This window comes from Scyliorhinus torazame, chromosome 8 (genome assembly GCF_047496885.1).
Source record: "Scyliorhinus torazame isolate Kashiwa2021f chromosome 8, sScyTor2.1, whole genome shotgun sequence".
In the NCBI taxonomy this organism is placed as follows: domain Eukaryota; kingdom Metazoa; phylum Chordata; class Chondrichthyes; order Carcharhiniformes; family Scyliorhinidae; genus Scyliorhinus; species Scyliorhinus torazame.
Window position 1 is genome coordinate 124,869,686 of NC_092714.1, and position 10,584 is coordinate 124,880,269.

The following is a 10,584-nucleotide window of genomic DNA, read 5'->3' on the forward strand; positions in this document are numbered from 1 at the left end:
GGAATCGCGCCGCGCCGGTTGGCGGGCCCCCCCGCTCGATTCTCTGGCCCGGATGTGCCGAAGTCCCGCCGCTAAAACACCTGTCCCACCGGCGTAAATTAAACCACCTGCTTTACCGGCGGGACAAGGCAGCGCGGGCGGGCTCCGGGGTCCTGGGGGGGGCGCGGGGCGATCTGGCCTGCGATCGGGGCCCACCGATCCGCGGGCGGGCCTGTGCCGTGGGGGCACTCTTTCCCTTCCGCCTCCGCCACGGTCTCCACCATGGCGGAGGCAGAAGAGACTCCCTCCACTGCGCATGCGCGGGAAACTGTCAGCGGCCGCTGACGCTCCCGCGCATGCGCCGCCCGGAGATGTCATTTCCGCGCCAGCTGGCGGGGCACCAAAGTCCTTTTCCGCCAGCTGGCGGGACGGAAATTCGTCCGGCGCCGACCTAGCCCCTCAATGTTGGGAGCCACCCCATATCCAAAGGCATCCCATCATTCATCGGCCTCCCCAGCAAGTGTTCATGCTGGCGCCGATTAATACTCCTTTTGAAAAATGTGAACCTGGCGAAAGGGCCTCTGTGGGGAGCCGAGGAGGTGAGTAGCCATCTTTGCTCACAGGCAAAGCTTGTCACCCTCATGCTCGGTGGGGTGTGGGGGACCCTCGGCTGGGGGTGGGGGACTCTCCGCAGGGGTGAGCCACCATAGGAGGCTGGGGTAGCAACCAGGGGGCAGCCGCACACGGCACCTCCATGCCAGCCCTGGATCATGTGTGACCATTTCCGAGGCAACCCTTGTCCCTGCCCGTCTGCCCCACCGACCACACATAACCCCCTCCGATTGCTAAGGCCTCTGGCCCTGCGGCTAAAGGCTATTGCTAATCGGGAATTGGCAATCGTGATGACACACAATCCAAGTTGGTTCCTGTGGGTAGGCAGGCCATGTAGCATGTGGGAGGCATTGGGTAACATCCTAAGCAGACCACGATGCCTGGACACTGTGCCTGAACACTGCGGGAGGCAACACCACACACGCAGCAGCCAACATCTGAACACCCAGGGGATGGGACACAGCTCCAGGGACACGTTCACGGCCAGAGGGTGAGTGAGTGCCTCTGGGAGGGGAGATGCCTGGAGAGATTTGCCAAAGCTTTGGAGATCAGTCCGCATTGCGGAAGAAAGTGACAGAGGCATTATACTGGTTGTGCACAAGGGTATTTATTGTGTGTAACAATTCCCCACTCTCCCAATGGTGCTGCCCCCTCCCCCCACCCCCCCCCCCTCCTCACCCCGTACCTACCCCACCCCCCCATTCCCCGGTGCCCTCAGTGATCCTCAATGTGCTTTGCCTTCCCAGCTCTAGATGTGTCCCCAGGACCTCCGACTGCTGTCTTGCCTGGGATTCCTGCCTCCACCTGATGTGCATCAATAGTTGTGTGGTGCTCACCAGATTGTGCCCCAGAAGCCTGACCACTAACATTTCCCACTGAGGTGTGCTGGTGGAGGGTGGGGATAACAGAGGTGATGCATCGATCGTGTCTTCCTCGGAGCTCCCCTCCGAGATCCTGGAAGGCTGGAGAGGGGGCTGTGGTGATATGAATATGCATAGCAATGTATATAGTTGGATGTACAACCTCCGACCAGCAGATGAAGACGGTGATACACCGTGTGACTCCACAGATCACAGGAGTTGGTAGTAAGTCGTACTAGAGAACTGTCACATTAGAAGAAGCTCCAGAAGAATTTAATTATTCATTACCATTTGTATTGTAGTTTGTTAGTTATCTTTCCATGTGTTCATTTTATTAATAAACTATCTTACTCATCAAAGAACTAGATGTTCTGTGTGCATCTTTACCACAGCCACAGCATAGAACATAACATGGTACTAAGAGTGTAGAGCAATTGAAGATAACAATGGAGACGACATGAAGAAAGAAAAAAGAAAATTCTTCCACCTACCTGGTAAACTACAGACAACTGGAACTCAACGCAAGGAAAACTGTGAAGTTAGAGATGGAAGGTCTGAAGGCACCTCACCAGCTTCAAGTCACCGATAATGTAGATGAGAATTGGTGTGTTTTTAAGCAGCAATTCAAACTCTATGTTGCAGCCTTTGGACTGCAGGCACAGCGTATTGCGTTGCTGCTCACGATAGCAGGTTCTCAAGCCATCAAAATTTATAATACCTCCACTTTCAACAGCACGACGGACAGCAAAAGCTTGGATGAAGTAATAAAATACTTTAATCAACATTGTTCCCCAAAGAAAAATGAAACATTCGAGCGTTATATCTTTCGTATTCAGAAGGCAAGTGAATCTTCCAACTTGCAGTTGAAGGCGCAGTCATGCAATGATCCGTGATCAGATAATGTTCGGGATATCAAATGACAAAGTACAGGAGAGGCTATTAAGGGAAGATGAGCTTCAACTAGAAAACACAATCAATATTTGTCATGTCTGCAAGTTAGCTGCACAGAAGATTAGCACACTCAATCTGCAACATTTTGGTGCCAATGTGGAAGAAGACGCCAGCGCCATAAGCATTGTGAAGCAGTTAAATAAGAAATGTCGTCCCAGTGTGGGAGGCTATTTTAAGCGGCCGACCGGGTCCGCCATTTTATGCCAGCGATGTGGCAATCGACATTTGCCATGACAATGTCCAGCATTTGGGAAGGTGTGTTCCACGTTTGGCAGAACAAATCACTTTGCGAGGCAATGTTTTTTATGTCCAACAGTGGACCAAACAGGATCAGTCAACGTGGTTGATCAGGCGTGCATTGAAGACCATTTTTTCGTTAATCTGATTTACACTGAGGACACGATGAGTCCAAATATGCAAAGTGAAGAAGTCTTACTTACCGGTTGCAGCACTAGTGATAGTCATCCTGACTCCATGGAAGACAGATGGGCAATTCCATTGATGATCAATGTCACTTTAATTAAATACAAGCTCGACACGGGAGCAAGGGCCAACTTTATCAGTCTGTTAGATCTGAACAGGCTGAGAGTCAAACCGAGAGTCGTCAATCAAACAAGACTGCAATGGGAGATTGTGACGTTAGGTGCACGTGAGCTTGAAGCATGGGTACACAACAGAAGTCACACCATAACATTTTCCATTGTGGACAAGGAACGGGAGTCCATCATAGGAGCGGACGTGTGTGAGGCCCTGAACCTAGTTGAGCGGCTGTATATTCCAGACAACACTATGACAGAGGATGATTGCAAATGGCAATGAGATAAAGTGGCGCAGTTATCCGATGAGATAAAAGCAAAAGTCAAGGTGGAGAAAGATAAACCAGTTAAAGAGATGGAGGAGCCAATAGAAATTCCAGAATTCTGGTTAACAGTCTTCAGGAATGGACTTCCGGTTGCGGCTATGCGGAGCTAAGCCGCATGAATCGGCAGCTCCCGCGAAGACAGACTTTCGGGCTCGATAGAGAAGTCCCAATGGGATTTTTTACACAGCCAACACGTGGGGAAGAGAGGTGAGAGGTCCCCCACCAACCTGTATGGACCGGACCCGCAGCGAAACGGCCAAAAAAACGGCACTGGAGCAGTGGGAGAAGAAGGGTAAAGTAAACAAAATGGCGATGGCCAGGGACAAAGAAGAGATGCAAGAATTCATTAAGCGCTGCTTCGAGGAGCTGCGTAAGGAGATGGTGGCGCCGATGTTGGCATTAATTGAAGGACTTGGAGCAACCCAGAAAGCCCACGAGGTGAAGATCCAGGAGTTCCAGGACAAAGTGAGTGAGAATGAGGACGAGCTCTTGGGCCTGGCGGTGAAAGTGGAGCGGCACGAGGCGCTACACATGACGTGGGCGGGAAGACTCGAAGACCTGGAGAACAGGTCGAGGAGAAACAATTTGAGGATCCTGGGTCTCCCAGAAGGAGTGGAGGGGGCCGACGCCGCGGCATATGCAGGCATGATGATCGGGGCGCTGATGGGCGTGGAGGCCCCCCCGGGGTTGCTGGAGCTGGAAGGGGCACACCGGGGGCTGGCGAGGAAGCCCAAAGCAAACGAGCCGCCAAGGGCGATCGTGGTGAGATTTCAACGGTTCACAGATAGAGAGAGGGTCCTGAAATGGGCCAAGAAGGAGCGGAGCAGCAAGTGGGACAATGCTGAGATTAGAATATACCCGGACTGGAGCACGGAGGTCGCTAAGCGGAGAGCGGGTTTCAACCGGGCCAAAGCGGTGCTGCATCGGAAAGGAGTGAAATTTGGAATGTTGCAGCCAGCGCGACTGTGGGTCACATATAACGGCCAAAACCACTACTTCGAAACGCCCGAAGAGCGTGGCGTGGACCTTTATGTTAACTGAAAAGTTGGACTCTAATTGAGGGTTTGTGAGGGTGGGGGGTATTTGAGGGTTGAAGTATGATGGCGGTTGTATTTAGGGGGGTAGGCATGCACAGGGAATGTTACATGGGCTGGGGACGAGAGACAAGGCCGCAACAGAAGCTGCGTCAGGGGGGGCGGGGCAGGCTCTGGAAAGCGCGGGGTTTTTCTCCCGCGTGCAGGAAGAAAGGTGGGAGGGGGAGCGTAGGAACATCTATTGATGGGGAGATGCAGGGGCTCGAGTGTTCGCGTACTTGAAGGTACTGAAGGTAGACGTGGCTATGCTCCAAGAGGCACACCTGAAGGTGGCGGACCAGGTTAGGTTAAGAAGGGGATGGGTAGGACAGGTATTTCACTCGGGACTGGACGCGAAAAACAGAGGGGTGACAATTCTGGTGGGAAAACATGTGTCACTTGAGGCCAAGACTATCGTAGCGGACAATGGAGGGAGATACGCGATGGTGAGTGGTAGGTTGCAAGGGACGTGGGTGGTGTTGGTAAATGTATACGCCCCGAACTGGGATGATGCCGGATTTATGAAGCGCATGTTGGGGCGCATCCCGGACCTGGAGGTAGGAGGACTGATAATGGGAGGGGACATCAACACAGTGCTGGACCCAGCACTAGACCGCTCCAGATCAAGGACGGGAAAGAGGCCGGCGGCGGCCAGGGTGCTCAGGGGGTTTATGGACCAGATGGGGGGAGTGGACCCATGGAGGTTCGCAAGACCGCAGGCCAGGGAACTTTCTTTCTTCTCCCACGTGCACAAGGCATACTCCCGGATAGACTTCTTTGTGCTGGGCAGGGCGCTCATCCCGAGGGTGGAGGGGACGGAGTATTCGGCCATAGCCGTTTTGGACCATGTCCCGCACTGGGTGGAAGTGGGGCTGGGAGAGGAGAGGGATCAGCGCCCGCTGTGGCGGTTGGATGTGGGACTGTTGGCAGATGAGGTGGTGTGTGGTAAGGTAAGGGGGTGTATTGAAAGGTACTTGGAGGCCAACGACAACAGGGAGGTGCGAGTGGGGGTGGTATGGGAGGCATTGAAGGCGGTGATCAGGGGAGAGCTAATCTCCATCAGGGCTCATAAGGAGAAGACAGAGGGCATGGAAAGGGAGAGGTTAGTGGGGGAGATTTTGCGAGTGGACAGGAGATACGCAGAGGCCCCGGAGGAAAGATTACTTGGGGAAAGGTGACGGCTCCAGACGGAGTTTGACCTGTTGACCACGGGGAAGGCGGAGGCACAGTGGAGGAAGGCGCAGGGGGCGACCTACGAGTATGGGGAAAAGGCCAGTCGGATGCTGGCACACCAGCTCCGTAAGAGGGCGGCAGAGAGGGAAATAGGGGGAGTCAAAGATGGTGGGGGAGCTATGGTCCAGAGTGCAACGGAAATAAATAAGGTATTTAAGGCCTTCTACGAAGAGCTGTACAGATCCCAGCCCACAGGGGGAGAAGAGGGGATGGGAAGATTCCTGGACCAACTGCGGTTCCCGAGGGTGGAGGACCAAGAGGTGGCTGGTTTGGGGGCACCAATCGGGTTGGAGGAGCTGAGTAAGGGTTTGGGGAGCATGCAGGCGGGGAAGGCCCCGGGGCCGGACGGATTCCCGGTGGAGTTCTATAGAAAGTATGTGGACCTGTTGACCCCGTTACTAGTGAGGACCTTTAACGAGGCAAGAGAGGAGGGAACCCTGCCCCAGACAATGTCGGAGGCGACAATTTCCCTGATCCTGAAGCGAGACAAGGACCCACTGCAATGTGGATCGTACAGGCCGATTTCGCTTCTAAATGTGGACGCTAAGCTATTGGCAAAAGTGCTAGCCACGAGGATTGAGGACTGTGTCCCGGGGGTGATACATGAGGACCAGGCGGGATTTGTAAAGGGCAGGCAATGAAATACGAATGTGCGGCGGCTCTTAAACGTGATAATGATGCCATCGGAGGAGGGAGAGGCGGAGATAGTGGCAGCCATGGACGCGGAAAAGGCCTCTGACCGAGTTGAGTGGGAGTACCTCTGGGAGGTGTTGCGTAGGTTTGGGTTCGGGGGAGGGTTTATTAGCTGGGTTAAGCTCCTTTACAGCGCCCCGGTGGCGAGTGTGGTGACGAACCGGCGGAGGTCGGAGTATTTCGGCTGTACCGAGGAACGAGGCAGGGGTGCCCTTTGTCCCCCCTGTTGTTTGCATTGGCGATCGAACCCTTGGCCATATCACTGAGGGAGTCTAATAAATGGAGGGGGGTGGTCCGCGGGGGGGGGAAGAGCATTGGGTGTCGTGATACGCGGACGACCTGCTGCTGTACGTGGCGGACCCAATGGAGGGGATGGTGGAGGTCATGCAGACTTTGAGGGAGTTTGGGGAGTTTTCGGGCTATAAGCTCAATGTAGGGAAGAGCGAGCTTTTTGTACTACAGGCAGGGGACCAAGCAAGAGGGATAGGGGACCTACCGCTGAGGAGGGCGGAGGAGAGTTTTCGGTATCTAGGGATCCAGATAGCCAGGAGCTGGGGGGCCCTACACAAACTGAATCTGACGAGGTTGGTGGACCAAGTGGAGGTGGACTTCAAAAGATGGGACATGTTGCCGCTCTCGTTGGCGGGTAGAGTGCAGTCGGTAAAACTGGTGGTCCTTCCGAGGTTTTTGTTTGTGTTCCAGTGCCTCCCCATCGTGATCACCAAAGGCTTTTTCAAGAGAGTAGGTAGGAGTATTATGGGGTTTGTGTGGGCGAACAAAACCCCGAGGGTAAGGAGAGGGTACTTGGAGCGCAGTAAGGACCGAGGAGGGCTGGCGCTGCCAAACCTAGGGAGCTACTACTGGATAGCAAACGTGGCGATGATCCGTAAGTGGGTTATGGAGGAGGAGGGGGCAGCATGGAAGAGGATGGAGATGGTGTCCTGCAATGGAAGGAGCTTGGGGGCGCTGGTGACGGCGCTGTTGCCGCTCTCGCCATCAAAGTACACCACGAGCCCGGTGGTGGCGGCAACGATAAGGATCTGGGCCAGTGGAGACGGCGTAGGGGTGCAGTGGAAGCCTTGGTGTGGTCCCTGATCAGGGGTAACCACCGGTTTGTCCCGGGAAGATGGACGGGGGGTTCCAGGGCTGGCACTGGGCGGGGATTAGAAGAATGGGGGACCTGTTCATCGACGGGACATTTGCGAGCCTCGGGGCACTGGAGGAGAAGTTTGAGCTACCCCCGGGAAATGCATTCAGATATATGCAGGTGAGGGCTTTGTGAGGCGACAGGTCAGGGAATTCCCGCTGCTCCCGACACAGGAAATTCACGACAGGGTGATCTCGGGTGTATGGGTCGGGGAGGGCAAGGTTTCGGCAATACACCAAGAGATGAAAGAAGAGGGGGAAGCGCTAGCAGAAGAGTTGAAGGGTAAATGGGAGGAGGGGTTGGGGGAGGAGATCGAGGAAGGTTTGTGGACTGATACCCTGGGTAGGGTCAATTCCTCCTCCTCATGTGCCAGGCTCAGCCTGATACAATTTAAGGTGGTTCACAGAGCGCATTTGACGGGGGCGAGGTTGAGTAGGTTCTTTGGGGTAGAGGACAGATGTGGAAGGTGTTCAGGGAGTCCGGCGAACCATGTCCATATGTTTTGGTCATGCCCGGCACTGGAGGGGTTCTGGAGAGGGGTGGCGGGAGCAATATCTCAGGTGGTGAAAGTCCGGGTCAAGCCAAGCTGAGGGCTAGCAATATTTGGAGTAGTGGACGAGCCGGGAGTGCAGGAGGCGAAAGAGGCCGGCATTCTGGCCTTTGCGTCCCTAGTAGCCCGGCGAAGGATCTTGCTAATGTGGAAGGAGGCAAAGCCCCCTAGCATGGAGGCCTGGACAAACGACATGGCTGGGTTCATAAAGTTGGAAAGGATTAGGTTTGCCTTAAGGGGGTCTGCGCAAGGGTTCTACAGGCAGTGGCAACCGTTCCTAGACTACCTCGCGGAGCGTTAGAGGAAGGTCGGTCAGCAGCAGCAGCAACCCTGGGGGGGGGGGGGGGGGGAGAGGGGAACGAGAGATTGTTTGAGGGGACGGACGAGCGGGGGATAACATGGAGGGTGGGGGAAACTGGCACGAACGGGCGAGAGCCAGTGTATAAAGCTCTGTAAATATATCATCTTACCATGTATATATCTTGCTCAGGGCGATTTTGCATTATTTTGTTACGGGGGGAGGGGGGGTTTATTGTTTGTAAGGGGAAAAAATTGTTTTGTTTTGTTAAAAAACTTTAATAAATATATATATTTTTTAAAAACAGTCTTCAGGAATGTGGATTTACTCAGTGACATAATACGGGAGCATGATGATCCCATTGTAAAGCATTTACAAGACTTAGAGGTGAAATTTTCAGGTCCAGGGCAACCAATGAGTTGTACTCTGGAGTTTAGGTTTGAGCCACATGAGTATTGCACAAATGAAGCAATGACAAAAACATACAAGGTGGAGTCGCAGCCTGATGAGTCAGATTTTTTCATCTTTGATGAACCAGAAATTATAGGATGCACAGGATGCCAGATCAACTGGAAGAAAGGAACAAACATCAGAATGAAAACAATTAAAACGAAGTAGAAGCATAAGGGTTGGCGCAGTGGTAGAATAGTTACGTAAACTGTACCAAATGACTCTTTCTTCAATTTTTGTAGTCCTCCTGCAGTTCCAGCGGATGGGGAACTGGATGAAGGTTCTGCAGCCAGACTCGCTGCTGACTTTGAAATTGGTCCCTTTTACAGGAACACATAATTCCACAAGCAGTGGTATACTTCACAGGAGAAGCTATTGCAGACGATGATGATGATTACAGTGATGGTGATTACGATGAGGGAAATGAAGAAGCAGATGATGAGCCAGAAGAGGAAGGCCATTAAGGTTTATTTGGCATTAGTGACGTGGTGATAACATGTAGCTTCCAATCTGCGCAGGACGACGATGAGTGTGAAAGTTCTGAAATCAGGGGCGTCATTCTCTGACCCCCCAGCGGGTCGGAGAATGGCCGTTGGCCGCTGTGAATCCCGCCCCCGCCGGTTGCCGAAGTCTCCGGTACATGAGATTGGGCGGGGGCGGGAATCGGGCCGCGCCGGTTGGCGGGCCCCCCCGCTCAATTCTCCGGCCCGGATGGGCCGAAGTCCCGCCGAGAAATTGCCTGTCCCGGCGGCGTAAATTAAAGTAGGTATTTACCGGCGGGACAAGGCGGCGTGGGCGGGCTCCGGGGTCCTGGGGGGGGCGCGGGGCGATCTGACCCCGGGGGGTGCCCCCACAGTGGCCTGGCCCGCGATCGGGGCCCACCGATCCGCGGGCGGGCCTGTGCCGTGGGGGCACTCTTTCCCTTCCGCCTCCGCCATGGCCTCCACCATGGCGGAGGCGGAAGAGACTCTCCCCACTGCGCATGCGCGGGAAACTGTCAGCGGCCGCTGACACTCCCGCGCATGCGCCGCCCGGGGATGTCATTTCCGCGCCAGCTGGCGGGGCAACAAAGGCCGTTTCCACCAGCTGGCGGGGCGGAAATCTCTCCGGCGTCGGCCTAGCCCCTCAATGTCGGGGCTCGGCCCCCAAAAATGCGGAGCATTCCGCACCTTTGGGGCGGCGCGATACCCGTCTGATTGGCGCCGTTTTGGGCGCCAGTCGGCGGACATCGCGCCGTTGGGGGAGAATTCCGCCCAGAGTGTGCCGAGGTTGAAAGCGAGATTGCCACAGCAGACAAATTAGCTGAGAGCAAATCAACTGCGAACAGCCAACTGGTAACTGAAGAAATAATCCCCGTTTTGGAGAAATGGCTCCAGAGAAGCACGATGATTTATCCTCTGCCCACAGAATGGTTCCTGCAGTGAATTTCCAAGTACCCGAGGCCAGTCCATCGAAAAACTTGCAGCAAGAACAGATGGATACATTTTCGTGCAGTTCTACAACAACAGGCGAAGTGTGTATCATTATGGCAGATGAGGATGAGCTACTAATTGAGACTAGAACACAAAGTGAAGAAGTAATGCCTAATGTTGAGGACATTGCTACAGCTAAAATACTGGATTGCGAGGGTTTGCACATCATTCCTGAAGTCGCAAACTTGTCTGCAACTGCGAAAGCATCCAAAAGTATTCAGACATTGGATACCTCACCAGTTGATGGGCATGCAGTACAGCGTTCAAACCTCCTCAATCCAGCAAAGGCTTCAGAATCAGCTATTGTGGCAGAAGGGCCAGAATCAGCACCAACAGCAGACGATCCAAAAGCAGCCATTGCAGCAAGGGATCCATAAACAGCTAATCCCTTGGCCGAAACCACT

General features: G+C 54.1%; 1 pseudogene; it reads left to right on the top strand.

Moving 5' to 3' along the window:
* Positions 1 to 1,908: 1,908 nt before the first annotated feature.
* Positions 1,909 to 9,172, top strand: LOC140428878 (nucleosome assembly protein 1-like 1; annotated as a pseudogene).
* Positions 9,173 to 10,584: the final 1,412 nt, after the last annotated feature.